This window comes from Vombatus ursinus, unplaced genomic scaffold, assembly GCF_900497805.2.
Source record: "Vombatus ursinus unplaced genomic scaffold, bare-nosed wombat genome assembly UNPS02012082.1, whole genome shotgun sequence".
NCBI lineage: Eukaryota > Metazoa > Chordata > Mammalia > Diprotodontia > Vombatidae > Vombatus > Vombatus ursinus.
The window spans coordinates 2955612-2970294 of NW_020951860.1; the positions used below are offsets into that span (position 1 = coordinate 2955612).

The window sequence follows — 14683 nt, forward strand, 5'->3', positions numbered from 1 at the left end:
CCCAGTCTGGAAGTATAAGTGTCTTTTTTCTTAGGCCTATAAAAAAGAATCAGGCCTGGTCTCCTAAGAAGAAAGATTCCACATCAAACAAGAATTTTCATTGCATTTCACAGTATAACAGTTGTGATCAACGGATCCTTCCTCCCAATCTCCCAATAGTCCCAGATGGACTAGTACAGCTCCCATGGAGCTGGGCATGAGCTCTGTTCCCTTTCTGTGGGATACACGCTTTGGCCCTTTGTGGAAGGACGTGTACCTTGTTGACCTGGTGTGATAATTCTTGATTGGTCACTCATGACAAGAGTTGCATTAAAGATGATTATTAGCCAGAGTCAGAATCAGCTGATCACTCCATGGCCAATCGTCTTTGATACGACCACTGTCACTGGTGATCGATCAATTGGGAGATACGTTGTCATCTCAAAATAGTGCATATGTTTCAGTAAGAGGCCAGAGAACATGTTCCACAGAAAGAGATCAGAACCCATGTCCAGCTCTGTGGGAAGTGATCCAGTCCAGCAGATCAGCAGGGTCCGCTAATCACCATCTACTATAGCATGTTGCTGAATTTTAATTCTTAGATTGATTTTGTCATAACATTTTAATCATTCATTAGCCCAATACATCAGTATCAATTTGCACCAATGACTTAAATTTTTAAAACCTACTGTTTATATGACAGATATCTAGAAATGCCACCTTTTTAATTAATACCAGTATGGTATGAGTTCCTAGTTCCCTAAGAGGTTTAGCCTTTGTTTTCCAACAACTAAAACTGGCTGTATCGCATGTCATCTGGTTGACCCTCATGGAAATCTGGCATAAGATCTCAATGAAATATTACCCTATAGTCAGAAGTACATATCCACATTCATGTAACTTTTCTCTTCCTCTAAATGGTATCTCTGTCCTGGTAAGGCAAAGCCTATTTTTGGCAAAAAAAAAAAAAAAAAAAAAAAAAACAAAAACCACTAATTTTTTCTTCTTAAGTATGTGATATGTTCCAAGTATTTGGGACAATAATGTATACTGCCAGCTCTGAAAGCACCATCTTCTCTAGAATTTTGCAAAAGATTTGGAATTCATGGAACCTGCCTGAGTCTTCTTAGGAAGCAGGGTAGAGATACCATGAATAAAGTGTATATGTAGAAGGAGTCTTATACCAGAGTGAACTGAATGTTTGAGTGGGGAATTACAAAACAGCTAGACAATATAACTGAAACGAAGGAAGCATCAGGATCTTCCTGCCTCAGAAAGAACATTCCAGGAACAACGTAAGGGTGTCTTCTAGAGAATGTCATATTGGAACAATACTTTCATGGGACAGGTGCCAAGTCTTTCTGATTCCCAAGGCTCCTAATCCCTGTATATTTATTGTAGTTCATAAACCATAGGTGGATGCTTGCCCTGGTGTAGAGAATCATTTAGGGGCATTCAAAACTAATCAAAGCACTGGTATAATTTTGAGAACAAACTTAGAGTCATACAAGTGCCAGTTACATGCTAAGCAAAAAATAAACTCTTAAGAAAATATTTGTGAGACCACAGACTAAGACGTTTGTTTGAATTACTTTGAAAGGCAGCTAAATCAGTTCCCAATTGGACAAGTCTATTCTGTTGAGTAAATCCTGCTAAATCTTAATAAGGTTTTGAAAAGCTCTTTGGTTTTCCTTCCATCTTAGGAAGGAAGAACCTTTACTTGGTCATGCACAGGTAAAAAAATAAATAAATAAATAAAACAATTCTCTACCTACAAATGAATAGGTCACAAAATGCATGATTTATGGGATGGCACATTAGAACTTTATCATGTGAACTTCAAACCAATGTCTTAGGTTGCTATGGCAATTCCTGTCAGTATTAGATTGGGATATGGAGGGCAAGATGGCAGTGGGTGGTTGGGGGAAGGTGGCTGGGAGAATAGGTATAATTTATTTTAGCAACAGCCCAGACATAAATTGTGGTCTTTCATCACTCCCCCCTTTTCCCCCAACCCAAGTCACTGGTACCCCACCAGCCAAATGTGGTATAGAGAAACACTGTCATAATGACACCCAAAGTAGGGAATAGTGAGAAGCATACAACTGCAACCACCAATTTTCAGCAGCTGTGTTGTGCTTTCTCCCCTGGAGTTTCCAGTACTCAGAATGGAAATGGAAGGCATTTCAGAGGTGAAGAAACAATCAGGGTCCCAGGGAATATTCCTCTCTGACTATTCAAGGAACCTTTCAACAAAAGCTCTATGTATATACTTACATGCACACATACACATACTTCTTCTTGGGTTTTTGTCAATATTTTAAAAGTATAATGAAATTACATGTGTATGTGTATGTATGTATGTGTACATATATATTTTTTTTCTTTTTTTTTTAAAGAGGAGACAAACAGACAGACCAGCATGTATAAATGTGCTACCTACCTCACCTAGAATTTCTTGGGTATTCATGAAGAGCTGGGTAACACTCCAGCCCAACGCTTCTGCTCACACAGAATTTCTCTATTCCTCCTTCTTTCCGCTCCCTCTTTTTTTCTGCCTTCCTTCTCTTTATCACTGCCTGCCCCTCTAATCTGTTGCAACCATACAGTGTTCTGAGGGAATATGGCTACTTAGACTCCCCAGGCCACCTCAGAATGTGGCTTCTATCTCTCAGTGGTGAACTAGCATTTCCGTTGAAGCACAAGAAGTCAGTATGATTTCAGTCAAAAGAGGCTAAGAAATCAGTTTGTTTGTGAAGAGAAACTCCAGATAGGAAACTAGCTGTAAACTAGAATACACAGAGAATATTTATATTGTATCCAAAAGGGGTTAGTTGGGGGTTTCTACGTGGTAAAACTAGCCCTTACAACCTTAGAGAAACAGGTGATTCAAGGCTAGATACAGACATATCCTGAGCTATAAGGGATACAGGAGTTCATCACTAAGAAAAGTCAGATTCCTGCTTATGAGAATAGAATGTGAGATAACTCTTTTTTAAATGAAAATAAACTTTATTATATCAATTAATAAATATGTATAAAGGTTCCAGTAAGAGTTTTCATTGTTTATTGAGCTCGTTTTAAAAAATCATTCTGTGACAAACCCAGGAGCTAGCATCTAAAATCTTCATCTGAAAAGTAATTTTCTGAATTCCTTTTTCTAGCAGGCTGACCAGTCCTCTCTGTTTAAATTGACTTCTCAGCACAATCATGTGGCTACTTAAACATACATACATGTACATTTTAAAGCATGTGGCCGGCTAGGGCATACCACACTTCTAGATAAAATATTCAGTCAGCGTCTATTCATGGAAAACAAAATCCTTAGAGTTGTAGCTTCTGGGAAAGGTGCAAAGAGCAACAACTTGGGTAACATTAAGTGTACTTAAAGGTAGAAAATCAAAGATGTGCCCTGATAATTTGCAGCAATCTGAGCTGACCTTTGTAATGCGGACCCAGTCTCAGGGCCTTAATAGGTTAACCAAGGTCATTCCTAACTACTTAAAATGCATATCCTTGTCGACTGCAAAAATCATCTTTTCTCATATTCTGTGTATTGGAAGGTTGAGGCAGAGGAGAGGAAGAAAAGGAGAAAGAACCCAAAGTGTTAAAACATTCAAAATAAAGGATTCCTAAAATGTTATGAACACTACCAGAGGAACGTGTTGCTCCTTCTTCAAAAAGAAATGGAAAACTTTTGAAGTTAAGTGAGAGGCTAGGAATTTACATTTTCTTCCGAGCATTCCTGGCCTACCCTGTCCTAACCGTCAAGCATGAATGATGCCTCTTTTAGCCCCCCCCAAGGCACTTTTGTTCTTCCATTCAAGGGTCTACCTATTTTCTGTGGGGCTCCTGGTTGCTTTCTGTATCCTAGGTGTAGTCTAGAGACAGAACTCCGTAATGATTGATCAACGGTAAGTTCGGGGTGTGTTTTGCCATGTAGACAGAAGGAGAGGGGCTGCTCTTGGGTAGGGAAGTCCCAGAAAAGTGTGTTCCAATTGAGCTTTTAAGACATGCCCAGGGACTCAGCAGTTCCAGAAACCTCATCTCTCTTTCCAACCCGCATTACTACTTCCTTTCTTTACGATTTTAACACTGGGAATGATACAGAAACCAAATTTAGCAGAATCTGTGTGGGAAAGTACATCCGCTATAGAGGAATGGACCAGGGCATTGTGTCTTCTATCAAAGGACTAGCAATTCTTAGCAGAAAAGGCACTAAGGGTCAAACTATTTGCCCAGAGATTATTCTTTACCTGGTGATCTGCCCTGGAAATCTGCAGATTTGAAGGAAGCAAAAACAAATGAGGGGAGGCTGATGATTTTGAAATTAAGCCACTTTTAGTTTTGACGATCCACTTTCTGGAGGAAGGCAGTGTCTTCTGGCTTCAAATTGAATTATTATACTTTCAGAATGTACAAATCTCTTTAGAAGACAAAAATTTGTTGGGCTCTTTAGTGCTCAGAAGTGGAAAGAAGTGACTTGGTCCTGGAACAATATTAACATTAACTTCATTTTTTCCCTTGATTTAAAAAAATATATATGTGTATATGTGTGTGTGTGTGTGTGTGTGTGTGTGTGTGTGTGTGTGTGTGTGTGTGTGCGCGCGTATTCTTACTTTCTACATAAAGAATGTTCACATGTTTCTGATCATTTTGGAAGAGCTATAGCCAGAAGAAAGATAAATAAAAGTTTGTCCTGGGCTACCCCAATTTAGAGAGATTCTAACAGCACTTTTAGTCTTTTGTCAACACAGAAATAACTGAGCTTTTCTATCTAAGAAAAATAACTAGTGAAAATAAATCCCTACAACATGGCAGCTTCTCCCTACCCAGTTCAGTAGCTATACCTCAGGGATATCCCCCTGGCCCCCAATTAAGGGCACATTTCAATTCCATTTTTTCCCAGTTTCAAAAAACCACTAGAGATGGCTCTGGACTTTGGTGTTACTACACTTAGAGAAAAGGTCCTAAGACCAGATGTTCTTTTGATGACTCAGCTCTAGGAGTCGGTATACCTTTATGTCTTTATAGGAAAAGGATAGGAACTGGGCTGGTTGTTTCACTTATACAGGGAACTCTTAAATGAGGAAATTCCTTCTACAAATAAAGTTGACAATCAGCACTGTCTCTGTATCTTACAGCCTTAGAAAGTTGCCTAGACCAGTTGGAGTTTAAATGATATGCCATGGGTCACAAGCTAGTATGTATGAGAGGCAGGAATTAACCCCAAGTCCTCATTGGCTTCTAAACCAACTCCCTCCCACTATGCCACAACAAATTCAAGGATTTCACAGAAAGATATTTAATAACCCACGCTGAGTTCAAATTTTAGTAAAAATGCATTGGTTTCAGTTAATTAATTAGCAAGTATTTCCTGAGTGAATGCTAAGTACCTGGCACTAAGGTGCCTCTACCTCATCACTAGGCGCAGTGTAACATTGTCACTGAATTGGCATATTGGATGCATAAGGATTGGGATCTAGGGCAAGGGAGAACAAGGTGACAACAAATTAAACTCTAGTTGCAACAAAGCGGGGAAGGGTGTTCAAGAGAAGGAAAATGGACCGTGATTCCAGAATACAAGTATTTCCAACTGATCCTTCATGAAGTTTATATCCTGGACAGAAAAGTCAAGAGGACAGAAAAACCTGGTTCCTGGACATCTAGGTGGTGACCTATTGCTCCTCCTCAGTTAAAGCATTGCCATTGTTTTGTAAGGCATCCCGTAACTGGCAACAAAAAGATGCCCTGGCCAGGGTAGCCGGAGCTTGCCCCAAAGGCACAAAAATATAGGAAATACTGACAACATTTGTACTCCCTTAGCAGGTATAAGCAACTAAATTCATCACCTCATCAGTGCTAATTAAACTATTAATATTAAATAATCAAAGTAGGAAGCTTCCAAATGGTGTGTTTCTTTCTCTCCCCTTTCCCTCTCACTGACCCTGTCTTTGTTGATTTGAGAGAACCTTTTCTGGGACTTGCCCTGAAATTTATGTATAGTTGCTTGCCCAGGCATCGGAATTGCTGGTTACAATTGAGCTCTGACTTACTCAATGTCAGTACTCCAACTAAAAGCAACCATGACTTCTTTCAGCATGTTTTTCCTTAAAATCAATCTTTATACTATTTTAGCTAAAGTTGAAATTCAGAGTAATGATCAGGCTAGAAATATATTCAAAGAATCTTACCAGAATTGAAGGTGTAGAAAGAAAATTATTTATAGGACCCTAGCTGATTCCCCACCTTCCCTCACCCCTCTCGTCTCCCGGCATTGTTTAGTTCAGGCATTCAGAAGACCTGGGAACAGTCTGGTTTCTTACCTTAATGGTTTTTTTGCTTGTTTGTTTGTTTTTTTTGTGTTGATAAGTCAACTGTTAGCTGTCATTTCTAAATTCTCTCTTGTCATTCTTTGTGCATATTGGAATATTCTACAAGATGATTTTCAGACACAAACATGTACATACAGTAAACTGTGTCCTATTGCTGCCAAAATATCACTTGTCCTTGCTAAATCGTAAAGTTCTTTAAATGTAAGCAGTTTGACTTCAAGTATTTTACTCTATTGGCATTTCTTCATTTCTGAAGAATTCTTTAGAAAATTATCTTCCCTTTCTTTCAGTGGGGTAGAATTAAAACTCATCTTTGAAGAAGTCAGGAAAGCAGAGGTGGTAGAATTGAATTGTAATGATAACCTAATAACAATTATAAAGGAAAAAGTAGAAATAATTTTCTTTTTTCCTTAACCCAAAAAATAGAATCCTGAAATCTAAACTGAGGTGGGAGAGGATTTGATCCCAATGGGGTTAAGATCTTAGAGTTAGTGATTTTTGGACAGGGGAATTTTAAATCCTTTTTGTTTTAGGGCATTAACACTTTAGTGGAGTCTCTTACATAAATCAGAGTATTAGGTGTCCAGAGGGGAAAAGCAGCTTGAAAGAGAAATATTTATTAAATTTGCAAGAAATGTATTCATTCAAAATAAATGTTCATTGAGCACTTATTATATGCCCAGAACTGTACTTAGAAATATCAAAAATGACCTTGCCCCCCAGGATCCTACAGCCTGACTGAGCAGACAAGAAATTTCCATGGAGAAATTCCTAGAGCAATTTGGAGGAGCAAATTTGGATTTATCAAGTAAAAGGCAACTGTGCTCACTTGCTTCTATATATTGTGTGCATAATCTCTTCCACTGATGAAACTCTCTATTCCTTAACCAGAATCAAATTGTTTTGATGATTACTGTTCTGTAATAGTTTGAGATCTAGTGTTGCTATGCCCCTTTTCTTCTCACTTATTTTCATTATTTCCCTTGAGATTCTTCATCTATTAATCCTCTAGATTAATTTTATTTTTTCTAGCTCATTGGTACAGCAATAAGTATGTAAATTTAATTTAGGCAGTATTGTGTTTTGTATTACGAGATAATATTTATAATGCACTTAGTACAACACCTGGCACATAGTAGGCACTATATAAATGTTAGCTGCTATCATTATAATATTGGTTCACTGTACCCATAAGCAATTAATATTTCTCCACTTATTTAGGTCTGTCTTTGTGTAAAGGATCTTTTGTAGCTATTTTGAAGTAGTATCACTATATGTCTTAGTGGGAGACATCCAAGTATTTTATACATCCTATAGTCATCATAAATGGAATTTCTCTTTCTATCTCTTCCTGCTGGGATTTGTTGATAATGTCAGATAAGCTGATGATTTATGTGACTCCATTTTATATCCCATAACTGTGCTGAAGTTGTTTATTGTTTCAATTAATTTTTTGTTGCTGCTTCAGCTCTATGAGTAAACCATCATACCATCCACAAAAAAGCATAATTTTGTTTCCTTTTTGCCTCTGGTAATTCTCTCAAATATTTTTCTTCTCTTATTGCTATAGCTAGTATTTTAAATACTATATCCAACAGTAATGGTGATAATAGACATCCTTACTTTACCCCTGATCTTATTGGAAAGACCTGTAGTTTATCCCCCTTACATGTAATGCTTGCTATTGGTTTTAGATAAATACTACTTATATTAAAGAAAGGTCTGTTTGTTCCTTGCTCTCTAGTATTTTTTTAAAAACAGGAATGGGTTTTATATCTCATCAAAAGCTTTTTTTATGATCTATTGATATCATATGATTTTTGTTCTCACTATTAATGTGGTCAATGCTATTTATAATTTTCCTAATAATGAACCAACCCTACATTCCTGGTGTAAATCCAAACTGGTAATAGTATATAATTTTTGTAATACATTGCTGTAGTATCCTTGGTAATGATTTATTTAATTTGTTGTATCAACATTCAATTAGGGATTGGTCTATTGTTTGGTTTCTATCCTGACTCCCTGGTTTAGATATTAAAATCATATTTGTATCATAAAAAGAATTTGGTAGGATCTCTTCTTTTCTGATTTTTTCCAAATGACTTTTGTAATATTGGGATTATTGTTTTTTAATTATTTGATAAAACTCATTTATAAATCCATCTGATCCTGGGTTTTGTCCTTTGGGATTTCATTTGTGACTTGTTTAACTTCTTTTTCTAAGATTGGGTTATTTACATCCTACCTTGAACATTTTATATTTCAGTAAAGATTCATCCATTTCATTTAGACTGTCAATCTTACTGACATATAATTAGGTAAAATAGGTTTTTTTTTAATAATTTCTTCTTCTTCATTTGTTGTGAATTTACCTTTTTCATTTTTGAGACTGACAATTTGGTTTTCCTTTATTTAGTTTTTGATTTTTTTAAATCAGCTCTTAATTTTTTATTACTTCAATGGGTTTGGTTTTTTTTTCTTTCAACTTTTTTCATCTCTTCTTTGATCTTCAGAAATTCTACTTTAGTATTTAATTTAGCATTATTAAAATTTTTGGTTGTCTAGGGACTTTGTTTTTAGTTGCTTGCCCAAGTTACTGATTTGTTCATTCTTTTATTGATGAAAGTGTTTAAAGATATAAATTTTACCCTCAGAACTGCTTTGACTGCATCCCAAAAGCTTTGATATATTCTCTCATTATTGTCATTTTTTTTTTTTTGGCTAGGCAATTGGGTTAAATGACTTGCCCAGGGTCACACAGCTAGTACGTGTTATGTGTCTGAGGCTAGATTTGAACTCAGGTCCTCCTGAATCCATTGTGCCACCTAGCTGCTGCTGTTGTCATTATTTTTAATGAAATGATCTGTTGTTTCTATGATTTGTTCTTTGACCAACCTTTCTTTCAGATTGTTACTTATTCTGCAATGACTTTAAATCATTTCTTCAGTGGACCTTTCTTGAATATAGTTTTATTGCATCATGGTCTGCAAAAAATGTGTTTAATATTTTTGCTTTTCTGCATTTTTGCGAGGTTTTTATGCCCTAATAGATGGTCAATTCTTGTGAAGTGCTGTGCACAGCATTCCCATTCAACAATCTCCAGACATCTATCACATCTAACTTTTATAAAATTATATTCAGGTCCTTCACTTCTTTCTTACTTATTTTTTGGTTAGATTTATCTATGTCTGAAAAGGGTACACCAAGTTACTTCACTATTATGGTTTTACTACTTCTCTCTGTAACTCATATAAGTTTTTCTTTAAGTATTTAGATGCTATGCTATGCAGGGCATATGTGTTTTGTATTGATATACCTTTCAGGAAAATGGGATCTCTTTTAATCTCTTTTAATTAAGTCTGTTTTTGCTATTGCTTTTCCTGAAAGCATGATTGCTATCCCTACCTTTTTGACTAGTTCAAATGGAAGTGAGATTCAAATGTCATCTTCTCCCAACCCTCACCCCTTCCTCTTTGTTGATAGTCTTCTATTTGCACATACTACTATGTGAGATCAGCTTCTCCACCCTTCCTTTTTCTTCCCATTCCTCCTCACTTCATTGTATATTCCTTCCTCCCTTTCCTTTTTTATTTTAAGATCAAAACATAACAAAAACATTTCCAGGCCTCCATCTCTTATCAAGTTCCCTGTATAATTCCTGATGATAATAATGTTTTGTGGGGACACATGCATCATTTCCCCATATTCAAATGTAAATAGTTCATCTTTGTTTACAGCATTATGATTGCTTACCTGTGTTTACTTTTTATGTTTCTCTTGACTTTTGTATTTCAACGTTTCATGTCTTTTCTTTTGATCTTTTCTTCAGGAATACTTAGAAGTTGTCTATCTCATTAAAGGTCCTTTTGCCTCTGTAGGATTATACTCAATTTTTTCTGAGAAAGTTATTCTTGGTTGTAAGCCTATATCTTTTCCTTTCTAAAATATCATGTTCCAAGAACTCTACTCCTTTATAGTAGTAGCTGATAAATCTTTTGTGATCCTGACTATGGCTCCTTAACACTTGAATTCTTTCTTTCTTTCTCACTGCTTACAGTATCTTTTCCCTTTGACATGGAAGCTCTAAATTTTGGCTATAATGTTCCTGGAAGTTTTCATTTTGGGATTTCTTTTAAGAGGTGACTAGTAGTTTCTGTTTCTACTTTACCCTCTGGTTTTAAGAGATCTGGACAGTTTTCTTTTATGATTTCTTGAAATATGATGTCTAGGCTCTTTTTTTCTTCATGGATTTCAGGTAGCCCAATGATTGTTAAGTTATTTCACTTTGATCTGTTTTCCAGGTTAGTTGTCTTTAATAAAAGATACTCTCCACCTTCTTCTGTTTTTTTCAAGTGTAGAGACTGCTTGGTCCATTGTTTTTTAACTTTATTTTTAATAATTCTTGTTGCCTTGTGGAATCATTAACTTCTATTTTGTTCATTTTCATTTTCAAGGAGTCTGTTTCTTCATTAAGGCTTTATATCTTTGTGCCATGTTGTTAATTCTCTTCCCAATTCCTTCTTCCATAACTCTCATTTCTTTTCCAATTTGCCTCTTACCACTTTCATTTTTTTCCAATTGTTACCTCTAGCACTTTTGTTTCATTTATAAAATCATTTTAGCTTAAAAAAAAAAAAGAAAAACCCTCTTGTTTCATGTCTTCCAAGAATTCTAGTTGAATTTGTGCCCAAGCTACGTGTCTCTTTGAGACTTTGCTTGTAGATGTTTTGGATTTTCTTCTTCTAAGTTTTTGTATTGATCTTCATGTCAGCATAATAGTTCTTTCTAGTGGGATTCTTTTTTTGTTTGTTTTGTTGGCTTGTTCTTCCAGATTTACTTCCTGACTTCAGACTTGGGCTAGGCTCCATGCACTACAGAAGGGAATGTCTCTGCCATGCTTGGTCCTTTTTTGCATGATTCTGGATCCTGCTGCTGCTTTCTCAGGCTATTGAGTGCTGTGTTATTCAAGAATCTCAGGGACAGCTCAGGCTGGGGAACTGCAAGCTTTCAGTTTGCATTTTTTTTTAAAAGTCTGTATAGGACAAAATCTGAATACAGCCCTCTTGATTTGTGCTCTGCAAATTCCTGACCTGAGTTGGAACTCCTGGTTGGAACTCCAGTAAACTGCTATTAGACTCAGCCGCAGTCAGCCAACTAGAAAGCTCTTCACATTCAGAATGTCAGAACGACGTATTCTTCTTTGGTCTGGGCTTTATGTCCTCATTGTTCCACTATAGATTTTGCATGGTTTGGAGGCTGCATCTGAAACCCTACTCTCCTCTCTGGGTACGACTTCATACTGCTGCTCATTTTTGTATTTGCTTTTCACTCAGTATGCAGTCTGCAGCCTGCTTCTCCTTCCTGTGGACCACCACCCCTAGATTTAGGTCCCTTCCTCAGTTTGTACTGGATCTATGATCCAGCACTGGGGAGTGAACGACAGAGCTGACAGTTGGTAGTTGTTCCTGCTACTTGTACGAAGTCAGCCACCCTTGTGCAATATCTGGGACCTCTTCTTTCCCTGGTTCACACAGCCCTAAGTCCCTTCACTGGAGCGCTCCTTACTCCTAACTAGTTCACTCCTGGCTAGGCCTTGTCTTTAGTGTCTATAGACCTCTCTGTATCTCCCTATGCTGACCTGGGATGGAAAAATGACTCACTGTGATTTTTTTCTTGGATTTCCTAATTAGGACTTGGTCTACTTTGTTTACTGAATCTTTATGAAGTATTTGTGGGGGTGAGCTCGGCTGTACTGCTTCCTCCTACTCTGACATCTTGGCTGGTCTCCAGGAACAATAGGTTTCTAAAATGAGAATAATCATGATAGAGTAGAAAGAGCCCTAGACTTGTCAATAGGACTCCTAACTTTGAATAGTGGCCCTCACACTTAGTAGTTATGTGACCTTGGGCAAGGCACTTAATCTTTCTGATTTTATTTGCTCACCTATATAATGGAAATTATAATGCTGACATTATCTTATTGTGAGAAAAGCACTTTGTAAATCTTAAAGTGCTATTTGAAAATTAATTATCTAATTATCATCAAAGCACCTATATATTGTGATACAGAATGGCAGTGAGAGATTACTGAGACCTAATGGTCAGCAGTCTTAAGAAACCAACCCAGATTTTTGGGGACTGGATAATAGAATGGCAGTATCATTGGCAGGGACCTCTATTCCCCTCTAAAAATAATGCCAATTATAATGATAGTAACTAACAGTTGTAGACCCTTTGTGCCTCATTTGATACTCATAAGAAATAGCATGTTTGTTACCATAAGAGCCATCCATGGAGACACTCACCACCTATAGGGATACTCACAACCTTTGAACCCAGTGGAACTTCATGCAGATTTGACATAAAAAAGTTTATATTTTGATTAAGATACTTATCTCTAATTATGGCCAATTATTCAGCTTCTCTATGACAGACTGGTCCACCAGAGACAAAGCCCCACAGATGTTCATCCCCTCCAGTCCTCAGTACCTGCTCACAGTTTTGGTGATGGCTCCAAATGGGGTCTCCAATCAGATGAAGTTTGGGGGAGGGAGAGTGAACGAGATGGGGAGATATCAGTTCCAGGCACCTCCAGGAGAAACACAGTAGCCAGAGCCAAACTCCAAATGGTCCAGGCTTGCTCAAGACCAACCACTGTGTCAGTCTTTTCAACATGGCCAACATCTTTTGGTGACCAGAGTGCCATAGGGTCTTTGGGTCTATACCCTTTATTCATGGTTGGCTACTTCTGAGGCTAGGGTAATCTCTCCTCACACCTAGTTGGCTGGGCTGTGTCCAAGTTTGAAAAACTTCAGTAAGAAATGAGGCCAAGAGAAAGGAATGTCATGTTAAATTGACCATATAGGCTCTCACAGGTCCAAAACATGCTACCTGCCTCTGCCACTTTCCTGCTCCATTGACTTTTCCATCTTACACATCCAGGAAGATGATATTTCACAACCATAGGGGTAGTTGCACCTTAACATATCTTCCTAGTCTCCACAAGCCTTTACAACATTATGGGTTGTTCCAACTGCCTCTTTACATAGTTTCATACTAACTTAAAGTATAATCAAACATGTAAATACCTCCTAATACAAAATCAGCATTGAATAATAATTCGTAAGGATATGAACAAAGTTTTAGCTATCATAATGTACAACAAGGAAATGAACCCAGATAAAAAGCATCCTTGGACTCCCCATCACACTTAAGTCTGAGGTTAGATATCCAGCATCCTTCCTGTATCTTATGAGGAAAGCAGCATGTTGAACTGGATAGAGTAATGAACTTGGAGTCAGGAAGAGAAGTTCAATTCCTCTTAATAGATGTCCAACCCTGGACAAATCAATTAACATCTCTGTGCTTCATTTTCCTCATAGGGGAAGTGAACGAGTTGAACTTGATGGTCTCTAGCATTTATATAGCAATTTAAGGATTGCAAAGTGCTTTACCTGTCGTCTCATTTGATCTTCAAAACAACCCTGCAGCATAAGTGCTAGTATTATTCCCTTTATGCATGAGGAAACTTCAGTAGACAGAGGTTAGGTGATTTGCCCAGGGTCACACAACATGTTAAGTGTCTAAGGCCAGATTGGAACTCAAACCTTACTAACTCTAGGTCCACTGCTCACTCCACTATGCCACCTAGCTGCCTCTCTTGGCTCTATAATGTTACGCCTACTTATAAACCAAATATTCACGAACTTCATTACCCAATTTGTCTAGGAAATTCCCCCAGTGAAGCCAGGGGCTTTAGTCCTGCTTACTCTAGGGCCAGTGACTGCTTTCTTTGGGAGATTGAGGCTAGTTTCTTATAGCCTTGACACTCCTCTGGCCAAGTCTGGCTCTTTCCTGTATGTATGATTTCCATTTAAATATTGAAGTTTCTTGAATCCTCCCAATATTACAAGAGAAAGACTCAAAAAAATTATTTTATTAAGTCACTTCTTAACATCACCATGTGCTCTGAACTTGGTCTATCAATTGTCCATTAGAGTCTAAAAAGCGAGGAACAGCTGATTTTCAAATGGGGTATTTATAATCTCAGGTAATTTCTCAGTCCAGAACTTCAGTGACTTCACCATCTTTTTCCTAATACTCACATAGACGGTAAGTGTCCAAGACCAGATTGAAACTTGGATCTCCCCGATTCCTGGTTATGCACTCTACCCACTGGGCCACTAGCTGTCTCAGCCAGAGGGAATGCTAACCATAACTGTAGGAAATGTAAAATGAGAACTAGTAGAATTCCCACTAACCAGGTGAATAGCATTTTTCAAACAGTACTGGTTCCCCAGAAGAATTAAGGAAAGAGGGGAAATAACTGAGAAATTAATGAAAGCCAGACACAGGCTTTTAAGTAT

At 37.4% G+C, this 14683-nt stretch overlaps 1 protein-coding gene across 1 annotated transcript in view; it reads left to right on the forward strand.

Annotated features, from left to right (window-relative positions):
* Positions 1 to 14683, forward strand: part of CACNA1C (calcium voltage-gated channel subunit alpha1 C) — a 752540-nt gene that overhangs the window by 487716 nt on the left and 250141 nt on the right. The window lies entirely within an intron of this gene.